The sequence below is a fragment of the Oncorhynchus mykiss genome, chromosome 7 (assembly GCF_013265735.2).
Source record: "Oncorhynchus mykiss isolate Arlee chromosome 7, USDA_OmykA_1.1, whole genome shotgun sequence".
Lineage (NCBI taxonomy): Eukaryota > Metazoa > Chordata > Actinopteri > Salmoniformes > Salmonidae > Oncorhynchus > Oncorhynchus mykiss.
Genome location: NC_048571.1, coordinates 10,722,559 through 10,745,408, shown reverse-complemented (window position 1 = coordinate 10,745,408; position 22,850 = coordinate 10,722,559). Strand labels below are relative to the sequence as shown.

General features: G+C 41.7%; 1 protein-coding gene across 1 annotated transcript in view; it reads left to right on the top strand.

Annotated features, from left to right (window-relative positions):
- Nucleotides 1-8,073: 8,073 nt before the first annotated feature.
- LOC110527188 (collagen alpha-1(VIII) chain) overlaps nucleotides 8,074-22,850 on the top strand; it is a 33,668-nt gene continuing 18,891 nt past the window's right edge. Inside the window, exon 1 of the mRNA XM_021608328.2 lies at nucleotides 8,074-8,168. The gene's annotated coding sequence lies outside the window, so the exon portion shown is untranslated. The remainder of the gene's footprint in view (nucleotides 8,169-22,850) is intronic.

The following is a 22,850-nucleotide window of genomic DNA, read 5'->3' as shown; positions in this document are numbered from 1 at the left end:
ACTTCTTTGTTTCAATGACGGCCTAGGAACAGTGGGTTAACTGGTCTAGGAACAGTGGGTTAACTGGTCTAGGAACAGTGGGTTAACTGGTCTAGGAACAGTGGGTTAACTGGTCTAGGAACATTGGGTTAACTGGTCTAGGAACAGTGGGTTAACTGGTCTAGGAACAGTGGGTTAACTGGTCTAGGAACAGTGGGTTAACTGGTCTAGGAACAGTGGGTTAACTGGTCTAGGAACAGTGGGTTAACTGGTCTAGGAACAGTGGGTTAACTGGTCTAGGAACAGTGGGTTAACTGGTCTAGGAACAGTGGGTTAACTGGTCTAGGAACAGTGGGTTAACTGGTCTAGGAACAGTGGGTTAACTGGTCTAGGAACAGTGGGTTAACTGGTCTAGGAACAGTGGGTTAACTGGTCTAGGAACAGTGGGTTAACTGGTCTAGGAACAGTGGGTTAACTGGTCTAGGAACAGTGGGTTAACTGGTCTAGGAACAGTGGGTTAACTGGTCTAGGAACAGTGGGTTAACTGGTCTAGGAACAGTGGGTTAACTGGTCTAGGAACAGTGGGTTAACTGGTCTAGGAACAGTGGGTTAACTGGTCTAGGAACAGTGGGTTAACTGGTCTAGGAACAGTGGGTTAACTGGTCTAGGAACAGTGGGTTAACTGGTCTAGGAACAGTGGGTTAACTGCCTACACATAATCCATTGAGAGATTTCAGTCTGCTGTCACACACATACACACACAATTTTGGATTTTTTTTCTTCTCCAGAACTCAATATAGTGTTGTTCAAACCGCCCCATTAACAATTAGGATTGAGAACATTTTGACTAAACAGACGACACGTTATGCAGGCTGCAGGTGGTTCGGTGGGGGGACATTTATAAAGAGGGAATGATATTTTCCATGTTTGTGTGCCAAAACAAAACAGGGAACGAGGAAATGCCTCTGTAGCGAGTGCTTGATATATGAATGCGTGAATAATGAAGCTTAGTCCTGTGGTAGCAGGAAACCCACAGAGAGTTTATACATTTCTCAACTCCACCGCTCGTTGAGTAATTGACTTCTTTTACTAATTATAGTTGTGGGCTTCAGAAGGATAGTCGTCTCAGAGGTATGGTACAGGCTCAGTCCCGGTGGCTGAGTTTCCCACATCTAACTTGTGTGTGTCATTGTCACGTGAGGAATGTCTATCGACATCAGCCTGTTGTCCAGCTCAGGTCAGTAAGGTTAATATTCTCCAACATATGCATGTCTGGGATACAGTTGTAATGTATTCATCATGGGACAAACAGGGCATACTAACCCTGCTGGAGAGCTACTGGGCATGGAGGGTTGTGTTACTGCACTAACATATGTCATTCAGGTCCTGATGGTGTGTTAGGGCAGGGATGGAACAAAGGCCTGCACTCCCTTTTCCTGAAACCACCTCAGCAGGGTTGGCGCCCCCTCATGTTTTGCTCTGTATTGGTGACTTCACCTGTCCTTGCACCCGAGCCAAAATAGACAGAGACGTAATAACGAGGCAGAAAGACAGGTCATTGGTCTGTGTCGGAACAGTTTCAACTTTCCAGAGGTCATGACGTATCTGTGCTGGAAGACCAGTTGCATATCTGGGGACCGTCCATTCTGGTTATAGTGATAAATAGGGCCGTTCCAACACCATCTGAAGGCTGATGTTCACATGATAAATCTGTCTCAATCTTGCACCAACTTTTTATCCATTACATTTCGTCCTTCTCAGAAGTGGTTCTTGAATCCTTAATTAGGTATCAAATGGCAATGAATTCCGACACGTTTTGACGACCTTATCAAAAGCTGTTCTGAAGGCCCATAAAAAACAGAGAGGAATATTTTCCAACCTAGCCTTCATTTGGCAGGGCGATGGAGTGGATGCTGTATTGAGATCTCTGGAAAAGGGGACCGTCTGCATTTTTCAGAGGAGCATGTGACTGCAGCTTTATGAAATGTTCTCACAGGCAAACGTGTCCAATCCTCGGCCAAACTCGACAGCTGTAATTCTACTAAATGGGAGTGAGTTCAGCAGTCAACCCGAACACAACTCGGCGGCGATATAACACCGCAGTAACAGATACGATATTCAGAGTCGCACCCAGCTGCACTCTTGCGCCTCTCTCGTTCTCGCTTCTTAAACTTCAGCTGACTTCCTCTGACCATGGGAACCACAGAAGACAACCATCGATCATCTCTGTAGTCTGCGGCCATCGGCCAGAATCTGAGGTCACCTGACCAAGCAGAATTCGAATAATTGACCAATTGAATCTCATTCTTGTCTTCTCCTCTTTTTCTGTTTGACTTCGCTAACGCTGCTGCAGATCAGTGTCATGGTTTACAGCCAATGGGGACTTTTCAGTTAATGAAGTAAATGTTCTGTAACTAAGGTTGCAAAGCTAGTGGTAATTTACCAAAGTTACCAGAATCTTTTATAATTTTGGTAATCTATGGCAATTTATGGTAACTTTGGTCACTTATGTTTCATATCTTTTAAAAAATGTATTCACATATAGTATTCATTTCAAAAAATCTCTGTCCATATTGTCCATGAGTTTCTAGTGGATAGACCACATGGTTCAAGAGAAAATAGCCTAATTAACAATGGCATTATTTTCAGTTAGCTCTACAGCTCTTCCAACTATTGACTTTTTTCACAGCTGCCACCAGTTTGGCATCAAAAAATGTCCAACAAAGACATTGACATAGGAAATATAGGACATATAAAATATATTTCATGATGAAACCCTCAAATTAAACACCAATGGTATTCACTCGCTAAATTGATGGTTTATATTTCAGATCATGTTTTACAGCTTAGTCATTGTATTTTTTATTTAAAAATCATCTTATTTGATTATGTTATATATTTGACATGTGATAAGGCGGAGGGCCAGAAAACACCTGTGATCATTGGAATTAGTCAAAAGACCCACCAGACGTCTTGTGCTAAATTACATTCAAATCCTTGAAAGTTACCAAAATTCTATTCGTATTCTGATAAACTTCTAAAGTAATATACAGTACCCTCCCTTGTCAATTTAACATAACATTTCTATCTAGAACTCTCCCAATGACACACATGGTGTATACAGTGTTTGTGAGTGACGCAATGAACACATCTCTGCTCTGTCTGTGGTTGAGTGTTTAGTGCTGTGGCTGTGAATGTTTGTATGTAACCTGGATTGACCCTAGTGACTGCTGTTCTCAGCAGCTGCACGGTTCAACCAGGCTCCTGGCATTGGAATTATCTGCCCCGGACTAGGGCCCAGCCGCCGGTCACGTTTGAGCTGTCGATCCAACACATTCATACTGAAACATTGCCCGTGTCTCTAACAGACAGCCTGTCAGCACCAGAGAACATGAGCTGTGTGGGTAACACAAGGCCAACGCAGCAGCAGTCTCTGGCTCTCTGTCTGTCTTTCTCTGTTTCTCTCTCTCTCTCTCTCTCTGTCTGTCTGTCTGTCTGTCTGTCTGTCTGTCTGTCTGTCTGTCTGTCTGTCTGTCTGTCTGTCTGTCTGTCTCTCTCTCTCTCTCTGTCTCTCTGTCTTACTGCTACTCTCACTGGCACGTCCGTGAATCTGTAAGAACTAGTCACTGAGGATTTAAAGACAGTCAAACTAAACGATAGACCAACATACCGTGGTGTATCAGATATTGTCGTTATCATGTACAAATGTTCACATCATGTTTTGATAGTTGGACTACTCCTGTAGTGTGGGAGTGAACTCAGTTGACATATTAGTCATCCCCACTAACTGCCAATGGGACAGATTAAAGGAAGTTGATCAAACAACAGGAAGCAGAGATATAATGGCGTATGCATACCACATTTCTGGGGCCGCTGTTTGACATAATAACATTTTGGCCTTGAGATGTAAGCACATGCAGGTTAACTACATGGATAGGAAGTCTGGGCAGGTATGATGTCAAAGTTTCCATTCAACTGGTGGCTGTTCAATGTTTTTCCTTGATATGTAATGGAAGATAATACAGTGTATAATAGATCAATAGAAACAGGGTGAGTGGTTCCTGCCAGACACCATAATGTGAGACAGGTGGGGCAGTAGAACAAATGGACAAAAAATTTCCAGAAAAAGGTTGATATTTGTGTGAGAGAGAGAGAGAGAAGCAGCACTTGAGGACAGCCTATTTGTATTAGAAAATACTTTAATGAGGAGTGTGCCTATAGTGGATGCAAGACAGATGCAGCTGACAATAAAATGGGCGGTGGTTATGATAATGTTTTCTAGATAAACAGGAATGGGCGGTGGTTATGATAATGTTTTCTAGATAAACAGGAATGGGCGGTGGTTATGATAATGTTTTCTAGATAAACAGGAATGGGCGGTGGTTATGATAATGTTTTCTAGATAAACAGGAATGGGCGGTGGTTATGATAATGTTTTCTAGATAAACAGGAATGGGCGGTGGTTATGATAATGTTTTCTAGATAAACAAGAATGGGCGTTGTTATGATAATGTTTTCTAGATCAACAAGAATGGGCTGTGGTTATGGTAACGTTTTCTAGATAAACAGGAATGGGCTGTGGTTATGATAATGTTTTCTAGATAAACAGGAATGGGTGGTGGTTATGTTAATGTTTTTTGTATCAACAGGAATGGGTGGTGGTTATGATAATGTTTTCTAGATCAACAAGAATGGGCGGTGGTTATGATGTTTTCTAGATCAACAGGAATGGGTGGTGGTTATGATAATGTTTTCTAGATCAACAAGAATGGGCGGTGGTTATGATAATGTTTTCTAGATGAACAAGAATGGGCGTTGTTATGATAATGTTTTCTAGATCAACAAGAATGGGCTGTGGTTATGGTAACGTTTTTTAGATAAACAGGAATGGGCGTAGTTATGATAATGTTTTTTAGATAAACAGGAATGGGCGGTGGTTATGTTAATATGTTCTAGATAAACAGGAATGGGCGGTGGTTATGATAATGTTTTCTAGATAAACAGAAATGGGTGATGGTTATGATAATGTTTTCTAGATCAACAGGAATGCGTGGTGGTTATGATAACGTTTTTCTAGATAAACAGGAATGGACGGTGGTTATGATAATGTTTTTTAGATAAACAGGAATGTTTTGTAGATAAACAAGAATGGGTGATGGTTATGATAATGTTTTCTAGATCAACAGGAATGGGCGGTGGTTATGATGATGTTTTCTATATCAACAGGAATGGGCGGTGGTTATGATGATGTTTTCTAGATCAACAGGAATGGGCGGTGGTTATGATGATGTTTTCTATATCAACAAGAATGGGCGGTGGTTATGATAATGTTTTCTAGATCAACAAGAATGGGCGGTGGTTATGATGATGTTTTCTATATCAACAGGAATGGGCGGTGTTTATGATAATGTTTTCTAGATCAACAGGAATGGGCGGTGGTTATGATGATGTTTTCTATATCAACAGGAATGGGCGGTGGTTATGATGTTTTCTAGATCAACAGGAATGGGCGGTGGTTATGATGATGTTTTCTATATCAACAAGAATGGGCGGTGGTTATGATAATGTTTTCTAGATCAACAAGAATGGGCGGTGGTTATGATGATGTTTTCTATATCAACAAGAATGGGCGGTGGTTATGATAATGTTTTCTAGAGCAACAGGAATGGGCGGTGGTTATGATGATGTTTTCTATATCAACAGGAATGGGCGGTGGTTATGATAATGTTTTCTAGATCAACAGGAATGGGCGGTGGTTATGATGATGTTTTCTATATCAACAAGAATGGGCGGTGGTTATGATGATGTTTTCTATATCAACAAGAATGGGCGGTGGTTATGATGATGTTTTCTATATCAACAAGAATGGGCGGTGGTTATGATAATGTTTTCTAGATCAACAGGAATGGGCGGTGGTTATGATGATGTTTTCTATATCAACAAGAATGGGCGGTGGTTATGATAATGTTTTCTAGATCAACAGGAATGGGCGGTGGTTATGATGATGTTTTCTATATCAACAGGAATGGGCGGTGGTTATGATAATGTTTTCTAGATCAACAGGAATGGGCGGTGGTTATGATGATGTTTTCTATATCAACAAGAATGGGCGGTGGTTATGATGATGTTTTCTATATCAACAAGAATGGGCGGTGGTTATGATGATGTTTTCTATATCAACAAGAATGGGCGGTAGTTATGATAATGTTTTCTAGATCAACAGGAATGGGCGGTGGTTATGATAATGTTTTCTAGATCAACAGGAATGGGCGGTGGTTATGATGATGTTTTCTAGATCAACAGGAATGGGCGGTGGTTATGATGATGTTTTCTATATCAACAAGAATGGGCGGTGGTTATGATAATTTTTTCTAGATCAACAATAATGGGCGGTGGTTATGATAATGTTTTCTAGATCAACAGGAATGGCGCAGAAAGGACATGGCAAACTGCAACATTACAACACGGTTTCAATACAGCATCAAATCTGAACCAGCTGTTCACTCGCTGTGTTCTGTTGATGTGAAGCTCTGCAGCAGAAGCACCACTGAGTTGTACTGTGCTAGAGATCAGCAGCCGGCCCAGTGGACAGATACTGGGAGATATAGCTCTTCTACTTCACCTAAACACCTCCGGTCCACTGAACCAAACTTCTATCCGTAGGAAATCATCATGCCAAAGAATGGTTTTAACAGATGAAATCAAATGAGAATCAAGGAGAAGCTCCTTACAGGAGTAGTAGTGTTAGAGGTTGGATTAATTTCCTTTGAGTGACCTGCCATGTCTCTATGGCCTCCTCTCTTCTCTCTATTCATCTCTCTTCTCTCTATCCACTTCTCTATCCATCTCTCTTCTCTCTATCCACCTCTTCTCTCTATCCATCTCCCTTCTCTTTATCCACCTGTCTTCTCTCTATCCATCTATCTTCTCTCTATCCACCTCTCTATCCATCTCTCTTCTCTCTATCCACCTCTCTTCTCTCTATCCATCTCTCTTCTCTCTATCCACCTCTCTATCCATCTATCTTCTCTCTATCCACCTCTCTATCCATCTCTCTTCTCTCTATCCACCTCTCTTCTCTCTATCCATCTCTCTTCTCTCTATCCACCTCTCTTCTCTCTATCCACCTCTCTTCTCTCTATCCATCTCTCTTCTCTCTATCCACCTCTCCATCCATCTCTCTTCTCTCTATCCACCTCTTCTCTCTATCCATCTCTCTTCTCTTTATCCAGCTGTCTTCTCTCTATCCATCTCTCTTCTCTCTATCCATCTGTCTTCTCTCTATCCACCTCTCTATCATCTCTTCTCTCTATCCACCTCTTCTCTCTATCCATCTCTCTTCTCTCTATCCATCTCTTTCTCTGTCCATCTCTCTTCTCTCTATCCATCTCTCTTCTCTCAATCTACTTCTCTTATCTCTATCCCCCTCTCTTCTTTCTATCCACCTCTCTTATATATAGCCACCTCTCCTCTCTCAATCCATCTCTCTTCTCTCTATCCACCTCTCTTCTCTCTATCCACCTCTCTTCACTCTTTCCACCTCTCTTCTCTCTCCCTATCTCTGACTCTGTCTCCCTACTTCTCAGGAGAATACCTCTCCCTTCTCTCCCCCTCTTCTCTATCTCCCCCTCTCTTCTATTCTCTTTCTCTCTCCCTCTTTCACACTCTCTCGGGGGCTACCTCACCTCTCCCTCTGCCCACCTTCTCTGAGGGGTACTCCTCCCCAGTAGCTCCACCCACCTGAACATAAAAGCCTAGTCTCCTCTCCAGTAGCTCCACCCACCTGCGCATAAAAGCCTAGTCTCCTCCCCAGTAGCTCCACCCCCCTGCACATAGAAGTCTTGTCTCCTCCCCAGTAGCTCCACCCACCTGCACATAAAAGCCTAGTCTCCTCCCCAGTTGCTCCACCCACCTGAACATAAAAACCTAGTGTCCTCCCTAGTAGCTCCACCCACCTGAACATAAAAGCCTAGTCTCCTCCCCAGGAGCTCCACCCACCTGCACATAAAGCCTAGTGTCCTCCCCAGTAGCTCCACCCACCTGCACATAAAAGCCAAGTCTCCCTGCCAGTAGCTCCACCCACCTGAACATAAAAGCCTAGTCCATGCTGTTTACTTCTGTTCAGGGGTCTGTATCACACTTCTGTAACTCCGGTGATAGTTCCCCTCAACAGACACACACTGAGCAAGGTAAGGACATCCTATAGGTTTCCTGGAGGAAGGTGTGGTCTGTCAGGATTAATTTGGCTGATATTATGATGATGATTTGGAGGGGTTTTGTGAACTGGGTGTTTATCAGGAGTGTATTCTCATTCTCTAGACCTGGTACCACCTGACTATTTGGTGCTTTCAATGTCTGCATTTTTCTCCTCCGGTGAGTTTGTGTATTCTGGCAAGGGTGACGAGGGAACAGGGCGAGATTCTTTGCACGTGTCTGGGTTGTTCTGAAGGCTATGTGGTTAAAATGAGGAGAACGTGCAGCTCAAATTGTTCAGTGTTCATTGGGACTTTTTTTAACCTTTCTTCACTGAGAGATTCCCTGAAAAAGATCATGCTGGAATAACCCTAAATCTCATGATGATGAGGCACTTCTTTTTCCAAAGAGAAAAGGACATGTGAAACAGTCTGTTCAGTGGAAATCCAGGGCTTGTCAGAAGTGTTAACTCTGAGAGAACTGACCCAGTAGCTTTACTTCCAGTCTAGTTAGTTAATACCACATCGTGTAATTAGGATGGTGATGTCAGAGGTGTTAACTCTGAGAGAACTGACCCAGTAACTTTACTTCCAGTCTAGTTAGTTAATACCACATCGTGTATTAGGATGGTGATGTCAGAGGTGTTAACTCTGAGAGAACTGACCCAGTAGCTTTACTTCCAGTCTAGTTAGTTAATACCACATCATGTATTAGGATAGTGATGTCAGAGGTGTTAACTCTGAGAGAACTGACCCAGTAGCTTTACTTCCAGTCTAGTTAGTTAATACCACATCATGTATTAGGATGGTGATGTCATCTCCAGTCTAGTTAGTTAATACCACATCATGTATTAGGATGGTGATGTCATCTCAAGTCTAGTTAGTTAATACCACATCATGTATTAGGAGGGTGATGTCATCTCCAGTCTAGTTAGTTAATACCACATCATGTATTAGGATGGTGATGTCATCTCCAGTCTAGTTAGTTAATACCACATCATGTATTAGGATGGTGATGTCATCTCCAGTCTAGTTAGTTAATACCACATCATGTATTAGGATGGTGATGTCATCTCCAGTCTAGTTAGTTAATATCACATCATGTATTAGGATGGTGATGTCATCTCCTGATATGATCATATGCTAAATCCTTCACTTAGCATTAAAATATTATTCATATTATTCACATTCATATCATTTGAGACAGAGAGAGAGAGAGAGGCTGTTGAACACAGATTAACCCATTGAAACATACCTACAGGAGTCAGGATATGTGCAGCCTGATGGCCTGTCCTTGTAAAGTCAGTAGGCCCTGAGTCCACTAGACATGACTATGTGGCTCTGGGCTTCTTAATGGGTTCCCTAAAGCCCCATGCAGCATCCTAGCTTTACCTTCACTTCCTTGCCCATAGATCTTAGCCTGGACCCTGAGGGCAACTCTATTCTGTCCCCCCTCACTTCCTCTCTCTCTTTCCCCCATTTTGCTCTCTCTCTCTTTCCCCTCTCTTTCTCCTTCTCTTCCTATACAAGGATTAGATACAGCAGCAGGTTGTTTCTGTCGTCTCTGAGGTTCATTGTGGGAGTGTTCCTGTGTGTCTGCTGTGCAGCCTGAGAGAGAGGGCCAGAAAAAGGCCTGGGCAGCGGGTTGTCGCTCTACCCTCCCTAGAGGGTCACTCTCCCCCTGAAGGTGTGGAACCACAGTACCCGGTGTGATCTGTCTTAGACCGCTGAGCCATTTCAGGGAGGGGTGGATGAAATCATTTGGAATTCAACTTCTAAGCCGCAACCTATTGTATGTGTTGTGTGAGCTAAGGCTGGTGCCCTTGCCTTGTTCAGGGTGAAGAGGTGATTCGGGTGTAGTCAGTTGGCAGAGATTTGACTCGACAACAAAAAGTGGAGATTGAGTCTCTGACATGGTTATAACTGTGTTCTTTGCTAGTTTAAAACAAATCACACCTGGTGATGTCATTTATTTATTTATTTTCTGAAGTTTATCTGGACAGGGACAACGTGCAACAAAAACATGCGTTGCTCCAGATTTAGCAAACATACTCATACTTAGTCCCTGGGCAGGTGAACATATACTGTAACCACGACAACATTATATACAAAAGGACAACATATGTACATCAGACATTTAAAAACAACAGGAAGGACATATAGACACGTTTCAGAACAGAGGCTAGGACATTACACATACAATTCATTGCACATATTGCTGTTGGACTTTATACATTTGAGTGATAAAACACAACACATAAACACATATAAAATCAGAATGTTGCACATCAACCCTCGCCTCAGACTGACAAGTGGCTGTGTATTATAAAGGGTCACTCTGATTATTAGGGGAGGAACATTTACATTTTCAACAAACAATGCACATAATGAAATTAGATTTAAATCTGTATAGCTTAGGCAATTAGTGTCAACCTATTGGACAAAAGCACATTGTGTGACTGCTCTAGCTCATAAATTAGTAGGTCTCTCCCCCCCCCCCCCCCCCCCCTCTCTCTCTCTCTCTCTCGCTCTCTCTCTAATTAAATTTGCTTTATTGGCATGACGTAACAATGTACATCTTGCCAAAGCTTATTTTGGATATTTACAATATTAAAATAATAGTAGTCAATATTGTCAACGGGACAACAGTAACAACAATAACCAAGGGTCAAAATAACTATTGAACAATAACAATGTAGAGGACATGTTGGTTGGTCTGTCAGACACTGTCCCTCATCTTATGGCAGGCAGCAATGTAGTGTGCTGCCAATCCACAGCTCTTGACGTCCCCCCCCAACAGGATGGGTAGCCTATTCTCATCAGAGAGGTCATTGAAACCTTGAATAAGGGTTTCAAATGTGGGGAAATTACACTCTCTAATTGTTTTATATTTCTGATATTTTGTGAGGAAATGCAGCTCTGTCTCGGGTTCTGCTGTGGTGCTGTGATTGCACAGGCTTTCCTCTACAGGGAGCCAGGTTTTCCTTCCTTCCTTCCTTCCTTCCTTCCTTCCTTCCTTCCTTCCTTCCTTCCTTCCTTCCTTCCTTCCTTCCTTCCTTCCTTCCTTCCTTCCGCCTTCCTGCCTTCCTTCCTTCCTTCCTTCCTTCCTTCTTCCTTATTTCCTCCCTTCCTTCCTTCTCTCTGCTAATGCTGTTGTATAAGAAGTGTTTATAAGGTTTAGGGGAATGTGCCCTGGGATCACACAGCTGCAGTGGCTGTGATTTGAGCACACTACCAAATACGGGACAGTAGCAGTCTATCCCTAGCAGATCAGCCCTACTGCCGGGAGCAGAGAAGCCCTGTTCCGTTCCACTGCAGCTGCTGTATCTGGTTCTTTAGTAGCTCATCAGGATATAACACCCACTGAATAGATGTATTCATAGTGCATTTAATTACAGTGCCTTTCTGAAAGTATTCACACCCCTTTTTCCACATTTTGTTGTGTTACAGCCTGAAGATTGAGAGTTTGTTTCACTGACCTACCTACACACAATACCCCATAATGTCAAATTGGAATTATGTTATTTTTTATATATATTTTTTTACAAATGAAAAGTTGAAGTGCCTTGAGTCAATAAGGATACAAACCCTTTGTTATGGCAAGCCTAAATAAGTTCAGGAGTAAAAATGGGCATAACAAGTCACATAATAAGTTGCATAGACTCACTCTGTGTGCAATAATATCTAAGGTCCCTCAGTCGAGCAGTGAATTTCATACACAGATTCAACCACAAAGACCAGGGAGGTTTCCCAATGCAAATAAAGGCACCTATTGGTAGATGGGTAAAAAAAAGGCAAACATTGAATATCCCTTTGAGCATGGTGAAGTTATTAATTACACTTTGAATGGTGCGTCAATACACCCAGTCACTACAAAGGTACAGCATGAGGCCAATGGTGAATTAAAACAGTTAGAGTTTAATGGCTGTGATAGGAATAAACTGAGGATGGATCAACAACATTATAGTTACTCCACAATATCAACCTAAATGACAGAGTGAAAAGAAGGAAGCCTAAATAAAACATATTTAAAAACATTCATAATGTTTGCAATAAGGCACTAAAGTAAAACTGCAAAAAAATGTGGCAAAGAAATTAACTTTATGTCCTGAATACAAAGCATTATGTTTGGGGCAAATCCAACACAAAACCTCATGGTGGTGGCTGCATCATGTTATGGGTATGCTTGTCATCGGCAAGGACTAGGGAGTTTTTTAGGATAAAAATAAACAGAATAGAGCTAAGCACAAAACCTGGTTCAGTGTGCTTTTTAACAGACACTGGGAGACAAATTCACCTTTCAGCAGGACAATAACCTAAAACACAAGGCCAAATATACACTGGAGTTGCTTTCCAAGATGACATTGAATGTTCCAGAGTGGCCTAGTGACAGTTTTTACTTAAATATGCGTGAAAATCTATGGCAAGACTTGAAAAGGGCTGTCTAGCAATGATCAACAAACAACTTGTTTGAGCTTGAAGAATAATGTGCAAATATTGTATAATCCAAGTGTGCAAAGCTCTTAGAGACTTACCCAGAAAGATTCACAGCTGTTATCACTGCCAAAGGTGAATCTAACATGTATGGACTCAGGGGAGCTAATACTAATGTAAATTAGAGATTTCTGTATTTCTGTAATTTCTAAAAACATAATTTCACTTATTTCATTATGGGGTATTGTGTGTAAATGGGTGAGACCAAATATATTTAATTTGTTTTGAATTCAGGCTTGTAACACAACAAAATGTGCAATAAGTCAAGGGGTATAAATACTTTCTGAAGGTACTGTTGATAAAATAACTTGACAGTTATGTGGATATCTAAAATAAAATAGCTTAAACGTTAGGTAGATTCTGATTTGAAGTATTCATAGTGAATTTAATAATATTATTGGCAAAATAACTTGAAAGTTATGTAGATTCTGAATTGAAGTATTCATAGTGAATTTAATAATATTATTGGCAAAATAACTTGAAAGTTATGTAGATTCTGAATTGAAGTATTCATAGTGAATTTAATAATATTATTGGCAAAATAACTTGAAAGTTATGTAGATTCTGAATTGAAGTATTCATAGTGAATTTAATAATATTATTGGCAAAATAACTTGAAAGTTATGTGGATATCTATAATAAAATAGCTTGAAAGTTATGCAGATATGTGGAGTCATATTCTTGATAAAATATCCTTGAAAGTTACGCGGATGATGTCTCAAGCGAATGGCATGGAATTCAGAATTCCTACGTCAGTTTTGTATGGCCTGTGATATAGAACATACTGTATTTGATTGCTGAACTGTATAATACGTTAAGTTGTCTCTGACATCCATCATGTTCCTTATCCTCATCACTATCCTGTCTGGCCCATGGCCGTACTGTACATCTCTCTTCTGAGAGATCCTAAATGATCCTGGGTTTGGTTTAATGGTCGTTCTGGAGTGAAGTCAAAAAACAACACAACATGCTGTTATATATATTTTATGGTGGATTATGGTACAGGGGGGAAGGAGAAATATGTGTTATGGTAACACCTTACATAACCAACGGTAATAACATTTTATTATTAACATGGCGTTACATGGTAACTGCTTTGTACCTGCAGGGTAAAGTGTTACCAGTGTTATTGTGAAGAGAGCATCGATGACAGAAGCCAAAGTCCCTTACACTGGTCTCTTGGATGGGATATTTCTCACACTGCAGTAGTTGGGAAAGTACTCAATAGTCATACTTGAGTAAAAGTAAAGATACCTTTATAAAACATAACTCAAGTCAAAGTGAATGTCACCCAGTAAAATATTACTTGAGTAAAAGTCTTAAAGTATCTGATTTTAAATGTACTTAAGTACAGTGGTGGAAAAAGTACTGAATTGTCATACAAAAAAATGATGTTGTGTCTTTGGCTATGCCGGATTAAGTGATATGACATGCTATTCTATAAAATAATTTCTCCTTAATTAATATTACCTGATTGAGCTAATCATGTAAATGTAATTAACTAGAGAGTCGGGCACCACAAAATAATATTTATAGAGCTGTTATCATCCGAATAAACTCTTAAAGACCTAGTAATATTTTACATCAATAGCAGTCAATATTAATCGTCATCTTAATTCAGTCTCATCTGAAAGTTGTAAATTCTTGGTTATCTGCACGAACCCTGACAAGTTAACAAGTTGAATCAGCAATACAAAATTGGGTTTAATTATTTATTTACTAAATACCTAACTAATCACACAGAATTACACATACACATATTTAAATCAAAATTTGATTACAAATTACGTCATAAAGGAAAACGTCCCTAGCGGGCGGAACAGATATGACAGCTGGTTACACAAAAGAAAAGGGGCTGGGTTTGAGTGAAAGAGCAGGAAGACTGAGGAACAAAGGGCGAAGCTGTGCTATCGTAAATACAGTATCTTATGCATTCTAAATTACCGCCCATTTGGAAAAGGAGAATGCAATAAATATTTACTCTGAGCTGCGCTTCGGTAGGTTGGTGGTAGATGGAAGGCCAACCGAGTCCTATGTCCTTTGAAGAATGTCTCTGGTTGTCAATTGGATACGTTGTAGTAGCGTTGTTGAGTGATAGACGAGATACTCTGTCTGTTCCTTCCTAACCCTCATTTGCAGCGGCTGTTGCTAACTCAACGGCTAGGAGGTATCACTTCTGTAGTGAATAAGAGTTCAAAGTTCATACCATTTGTAACCAAAGCTCACACTGATGTTGGCTTCGTTCTGTAGTTAATATCTGAACCATTCTGACATAGGACCGTCATCCTCACGTCCTGGGAACAGAAGGTTATATTGTCGACAAGGCTTTATATAGGAAGGGAGAGGAGGGCGTGTTTGAAAAGTTTTATAGCCCATGTCCCTTCACAGGGGCGGGACACTGATTGAGCAGCCCTAAACTTATGAAAACCCAAATCTCACATTTTAGAAGCTAAAATCACATTTCATCCTATCACGAATAAGTTCATATTCTAACATTTAAATTAAACAACAATTCCATGTGAATCCGATAACTCTGATGTGTAGACTTTCCACTGTAGAGTTTATGTCATCTTATCATTGATGAGAATGTCTCAGATGACAACCGAACTGACATCATATTCATTAAGTACCACCGCATATGTTCAATTGGTCAGATTACCAGAATATAGTTAATTTCCCCACCTTCTGATGTTCCCAGAATCTCTATGTTAACCAAGGGTTTTGCAAATGTAACATCAGTAGGGTAGAGAGAGGGAAAAGGGGGGAAGAGGTATTTATGACTGTCATAAACCTACCCCCAGGCCAATGTCATGACACATCAAATTCCTTATATTAAGCAAACCTGACTACACAGGTTGTTTTTTATATTTACGGACAGACGGGCACACTCCAACACTCAGACATAGTGAGTCTCCTGATCAGAGGCAGTAGGGATTACATTACATTATAATGATAGGTGTGTGAACTGTGAACTGCTGAGGTCATCGTGATCACCATTGGTTTCCCCCCTCTGGAGACTGAGAGCTACGACCAAATAACTCAGGGTGACTCCTGTAGCCTTGGTCTGTAAAAAGAGCGTCTATGTGTGAAGGAATGCTGGAAAAGGCCAGGCACACACACACATCGATCAGATCATAACATGGGCAGGACAACGGGAGTATTGGCAGAGGCGCTGACCTTTGCAGGGCAGGTATTTAGGCTGCTGGGAGTGGAGTAGTGTTTGTGATGGGATAAATCACATCGGACAAGGCCAGATGAACAGCACATACAGAGAGAGGAGAGGGGAGAGGAGGGAGAAGAGAGGAGAGGAGAGCAGAGTGGAGGGGAGAGGTGAAGGAGGGAGGAATGGCGAGGAGAGCAGAGGGGAGGGGAGAGTTGAAGGAGGGAGGAATGGAGAGGAGAACAGAGAGGAGGGGAGAGGTGAAGGAGAGAGGAATGGAGAGGAGAGGAGAGCAGAGGGGAGGGGAGAGGTGAAGGAGAGGAGAGCAGAGGGGAGGGGAGAAGTGAAGGAGAGAGGAATGGAGAGGAGAGCAGAGGGGAGGGGAGAGGTGAAGGAGAGAGGAATGGAGAGGAGAGGAGAGCAGAGGGGAGGGGAGAGGTGAAGGAGAGGAGAGCAGAGGGGAGGGGAGAGGTGAAGGAGAGAGGAATGGAGAGGAGAGCAGAGGGGAGGGGAGAGTTGAAGGAGGGAGGAATGGAGAGGAGAACAGAGAGGAGGGGAGAGCTTGGGAACAAAGTTAAAGTGAGTGAAAGACAAAGGATCAGGAGTGAGTTGCAGGGAGGATTGATTCCACTGCTGCGGTCAGAGTGGGACAAGAGACCTCACAGCCATCTCATCCTCATACAGTTGTCTGATGGGGCTCCCTCCCTCTTACTCTCTCTACTTCACTTTCTTGGGCTGTCTCTCTCTTGCTGTCTCTGTGTCTCACTCTCCTTCTCTCTGTCTCTCTTTCTTTCTCGCTCTCTCTTCCACCTTTCCTCCCTCCCTCCCTCCTGCTCTGTCTCTCTGTCTCTGCTGCCCAAGGGTCTTCACCACTAGACCAGGTCAGCTGAGTGAAGTGTGGAGTGGTGTTCCTGAATACACAGAGGGAGCACCCACAGATGAGATGAAGACTAGAGGGAGAGAGAGGCTTAGGTCCCGATGGGTTTTACAGTCCCCAGATGTGTGTTTGGCTCCCGCTCGGCTCTGTCAGCTGATCGGACATTCCTGTGGAACCAGTGGTGTGTCTTTCCCTTTGAAACTCCAGAATGCTGCTGGGAAAAAGTCTAAGTGGGATACTTTTGGACGTCCCAACTCTGACATCACCCCATTGAACTTGAAATATAAAACAGTTAAGGTAAGGGTTAGTGTTAGGTAAGGGTTACGATAAAGATTAGAGTAAATGTTAAGGTTAGGAATTAGGGGTTAAGGTCGGGACGTCCCAAGGTTCCTGGCGATCACTAACCCATGCTGCTGCTAATACGGAGCGGATCTTCTTCTGTATAACACACTACTCATTATTGGAGGCTGCTGAGGGGAGAATGGCTCATAATAATGGCCGGAACGGAGCAAATGGAATTGCATCAAACACATGGAAACCATGGAAACCATGTGTTTGATGTATTTGATACCATTCCACTGATTCTGCTCCAGTCATTACCATCTGTGTGTGTGTGTGTGTGTGTGTGTGTGTGTGTGTGTGTGTGTGTGTGTGTGTGTGTGTGTGTGTGTGTGTGTGTGTGTGTGTGTGTGTGTGTGTGTGTGTGTGTATGTGGTAGAGTAAGGTTGGAGTGGTTGCCATGGTTATCTGTGGACATCGGTTGCCAAGGCGGCCAGGTCAAGTGTGCGAGTTAGGTAACGTGAAGAGCGTGACAGCCATTAGCATCCGTTTTATTGGGAAGCCCTTGAGGACAGAGAAAACGGCCCATTCTCATGGGGTCAATGGGCCAAACGGGTGACACCAAAGACAATGGGCTTCTTTGGGTCACCAGCCACAGCCTGTAGGAAGGGAACCTGAACTGAGGCTCTGATCTAAAATCAGCTTACTCTCATCATATCCTAACCTTACGTATTAGATGGGAAAATGCTAAACTGACCTTGGATCAGTGAGTACTGATGTAGGAACTTATTTTGAGCCAGTTTCCTACAGCAGGAAAATAATCCTGCAGCAACAGGAAATGTGAAATATTATGTGGATTATAATTATTGGGCATTTTTTTGTATGGGTTGATACATTTTTCGATAGGACAAATCAAGTCTGACATTTTAAAGTGTAAATTACAAACTTTAGAAGCCTTTTTTAAACCTCGAATACACTACAACTTTCAGCAACAAAACTACAAGTTTCATCAAGAAAAGAGTGATCAAATTAAGATCTGTAGGGTAAAACTCATTTTATTCAGGGAAGGAAGGAGAGCACACAGATAGGTCCATGGGAAGGTGTCAGGCATTTCCCTCTGGTATTCTGTGTAGAGTTTCCAAGGGCAGCTTTGTAAGAATTACAGTACTTTGTCTCCAGTCACGCGTCCTACCTTTGTGTTCAGAGGACATGATCCACATTCAACTTAAACTGTTCAGGCTTGATTTCTGGAACCGACGCAAGCAAAACGGCATCAAGTAAAGCCCAACGTGGTAAAAATGAAAATCCTTCCTTTCGTTCCCTCCTTTTCCCTCACTCCATCTCTGTTCCATAGAATATGTTTAACCCACTAACCTTTTGACTGTGAGTCTGTTCCAGCTTAGCTTGTCTCCATTGCCAATCTTCGAGTGATATGCGTCATATACAGCATGTTGAATATGTTTCAGGTTTCAAAGTTTATTCGCCACGTGCACAGGATACAACCGGTGTAAAACAGTACTGAGCTCTTTCCCAACAATGCATTGAGAGAATAATAGAACATTGGATAAAAAACACACAGAAGTATAATATGGCAGGATAAAGAAAACGGCCCCTGTCTTCATCCATTTTCAGCCTCATGTTTTCAGTTGATTGATGGAGAATTGTGAACATTAGAAATACATCTGATGGTATTCTGGGTAGAGAGAGAACTGGTCCTCTGAGCTGCATATTGTCTTACTGAGCGTCATAACAGAGAGTCTGATTTGACCACCTCAACAGTCCAGAGTTCAGATCAGTAGAAAAGATGATATTATCCCTTATTTATTTGCTTGCTGTGTCCGTGTTTGAAGTGAGGTTGCAGTTTGATCAGAATCAGAAACAAGCCGTGTTCGATTTGGATAGACGACGACTGGGCCAGTAACGTTCACGTATAAGTTCACTTGTCAACTTTCCTTGTTCACTGCATGTTTACATAGTGAAGGGGTTACTAAAGAAGCACATATCTCAACAGCATGGTTGGTATTCAACATGCTTTTCCTCATGATCCCCTTTTGATTATTGAGAATTAAAGTTACCATCTGGAAGCAGTCAGGGAAATACAGTGGTGAAATGGAAATGGGATTATTTTCAAACCCCCGAGTTGGGGGCGATAAAAGAGTTGTGGCGCGGGACCAAGCAGACACTGCTGTGGTTGGAAGTGGTGGCAAAGGTGGTAGGAAACAGACATCCTGTGGTAGAGTGGCAACAGCCTTTTTTTTATTTTTTTTTTATTTATTAAACATGGCAAGTTAGTTAAGAACAAATTCTTATTTACAGTGACGGCCAAACCCGGACGACGCTGGGCCAATTGTGCGCCACCCTATGGAACTCCCAATCACAGCCGGATTTGAAACAGGAACTGTAGTGACACCTCTGGCACTGAGAATGGTGCCTTAGACCACTGCACCACTCGGGAGCCACTTTGTTGCATTATCATTATTGTTTTGCACCACACTAAAAATCACAGGTTAGTGTCTAGGTCAGGGCTCTCCAACCCCGTTCCTGGAAAGCTACCGTCCTATAGGTAGAAAACCTACAGGGGGGTTGCTCACCAGGAACAGGGTTTGAGAGTCCTGGTCTAAGTATTGACAGAGGTTTCGGAGAAATACATTTTGGCAGCCTGTTGAAGGAAAATGTTGACGTTTGACTGACTTTTGTTGTTCCAACAGCAAGCCCCAGAAAACAATGTGAGAATTTTATTGCAGTCATGTGAATCTGATAAGTAAATAAGGCAGGGAGTGGGGAGGAAACAGGTTGCTTTTGCAGCTGAGAGCTTGGACCCGGCTCAGTTGTTGGATTCTGAATTTGCTGTGTGCCGGACGTCGACTCCCTAGTGGAGGCCCGTCATTCTCTCTCCTCGGCCAAATTGAGGAGCCAAAGAAGACGGCTCCCACAGGCGTCTCGCAATTGGTCCGTCTAGAATCCCTTGGATTATCCAAGACTGTCACCCGATTGGTTGATGTGTGAGTGGGCTGCGTGGAGACTGGAAAATAGCAGCTGTGAACCCTCGTACCCCGGCTCTCTTTAACTCTGGGTGTCTGGCCCTCACTGTCCACAGTGGGAGTAGTTAACCTTAACCACGGTAGCGTCCCACCTCGTCAACAGCCAGTGAAACTGCAGGGCGCCAAATTCAAAACAACAGATATCCCATAATTAAAATTCCTCAAACATACATGTATTTTACACCATTTTAAAGATACACTTGTTGTATATTCAGCCACAGTGTCCGATTTCAAAAAGGCTTTACGACGAAAGCAAACCAAACAATTATTTTAGGTGAGTGCCTATTCACAGAATTACACAGCCATTTTTCCAGCCAAAGAGAGGATTCACAAAAAGCAGAAATATAGATCAAATTAATCACTTACCTTTGATGATCTTCATCAGATGACACTCATAGGACTTCATGTTACACAATAGATGTATGTTTTGTTCGGTAAAGTTCATATTTATATCCACAAATCTGAGTTTACATTGGCGCGTTGTGGTCAGAAATGCATTGTCTCAAACAAACATCCGGTGAAAGTGCAGAGAGCCACATAAAATGACAGAAATACTTATCATAAACGTTGATAAACTATACACGTGTTTTCATGGAAAAATAGATCAACTTCTCCTTAATGCGTTAGGGCAAAAGCACACTTTGGGATTATGTTAGATAACCACAGAAACGCATACAGCCATTTTCCAGCCAAGGAGTGTCACAAAAGTCAGAAATAGCATTAAAATGAATCACATACCTTTGATGATCTTCATCTGGTGGCACTCCCAGGTCTCCATGTTAGACAATACATTTTAATTTTGTTCAATAAGTTTTTAAAAAGTACAATAAAGGTTAGTAGAAGCATGCCAAACGATGTTTAAAATCAATCCTCTGGTTGTTTTTGTCATAAATAATCAATAATATTTAAACCGGACAAAAGCTTTGTCAATAGGAAAGTAGAAACAAGAAAGGCACGTTCACGATCAGGGCGCATGGCTGATGAATGGAAATTTCCACTGGCCACTGATTGAAAGTGCTGTATCTCCCTCATTTTTCAGAGTAAAAGCCTGAAACAGTGCCTAAAGACTGGTCACATGTAGAGGAAGGCACAGAGCTCGTGAACTGGGTCCTAAGTCTTTGTATGGTGGATAGGCTTTCAATGGAAAAACAGCCTTTCAAAATAATACTACTTCCTGGTTGGATTTTCCTCGGGTTTTCACCTGCCATATCAGTTCTGTTACTCACAGACTCACAGACATTATTTTAACAGTTTTGGAAACTTTAGAGTGTTTTCTATCCAAATCCACTAATTATATGCATATCCTATATAATGGGACTGAGTAGCAGTAATTTGGGCATGCTTTTCATCAAAAATTCCGAATGCTGCCCCCTACCCTAGTGAAGTTAAATTACAGTATTGTTAAATGAACTAGGGGTGTTGGTAGGACAGGTGTTGGTAATTGAATAGGATGTGTTTTGGTCTGCTTGCTCTCAGCAGGGAGGCAGATTGACACGTCCTTGGAGACGTGCCATGATGCATCTGTTTTAAAGAGCCTATTGCTCTTCTCTGTTTTCACTGCTGTTGTTGTTGTCATTGTTGTTGTCATTAACCCCTTATTTCCGGGTCATATACTTTTTATTATTACTGTTTACTCATTGCAAAGCGAGTAAATTAAAACATTTCTATTGCAGTGCCGTTCGGTGTTTATCCATTCGTGTTTGGCAGCGCTCAGTCCTCTGTCCATGGTGCTGGATACATACATTGCAAACACAATAGTTCTATTTTTTTCTTCCTGAAAATCTTATCGGATCAGAAATATACCTCTTGGTTTAAAGTAAATGCTGGTGCCTTGGTATCCCCTCTCAGCTCTTTCATGTTTGTGTATTATTTTAATCAAAGCTGTAAATCATTCTTAATCCGAGGTCTCAGAGTCATTTCCGACATGAAGCCTAAGGGATGTCTTCTGAGTCTGGGAATAATTGTCTCGCTGATCATTGTGGATGCCAAGAGTGTGCAAAGCTGTCATCAAGGCAAAAGGTGGATTCCTTGAAGAATCTCAAATATAAAATATATTTGGATTTGTTTAACACTTTTTTGGTTACTACGTGATTCCATATGTGTTATTTTATAGTTTTTATGTCTTCACTATTATTCTACAATGTAGAAAATAGTCAAAATAAAGAAAACCCCTGGAATGAGTAGGTGTGTCTAAACTTTGACTATTACTGTATATATAATAAGATGATAAAAAATAGAATGACAAAGCTGTAAAACATTATTCTAAATACAAACCATCAGCTCAGTGAATACCATTGGTGTTTAATATGAGGGTTTCAGCATGAAATATCATTAATCTGTAAGTAACAGTAACAGAACACTGATAGACAAGGACAGTCACAAAACATGACAAGTAACAGAACACTGAAAGACAAGGACAGTCACAACTTTTAAACAACAATTTACAAACACCACAACTAAAAAACAATGTGTGTGTTTGTGTGTGTCCCCCTCATAGTCCAGCTTTTTTAAAGGTACAGTAATTTTTCTGTTTGACTGAGTAATAGAAGATGGAAGGGAGCTCCATGCGATCATGGCTCTGTATAACACCGTGCGTTGCCGTGAATTCGTTTTGGACTTGGGGACTGTGAACAGATGCCTGGTGGCATGTCTTGTGGGGTATGTATGGGTGTCTGAGCTGAATGACTGCGTAATCAAATAACAATCTGGAATATTCATTGCAGTAATATTTCTCATGGAAAGAAGCAGTTCATCTCTCGTCAACCCTCAACCAGGAAGGACTGGCATGTTGTTGATGTTAGTTCTGTATGCGTAGTTAATGGCAAGGC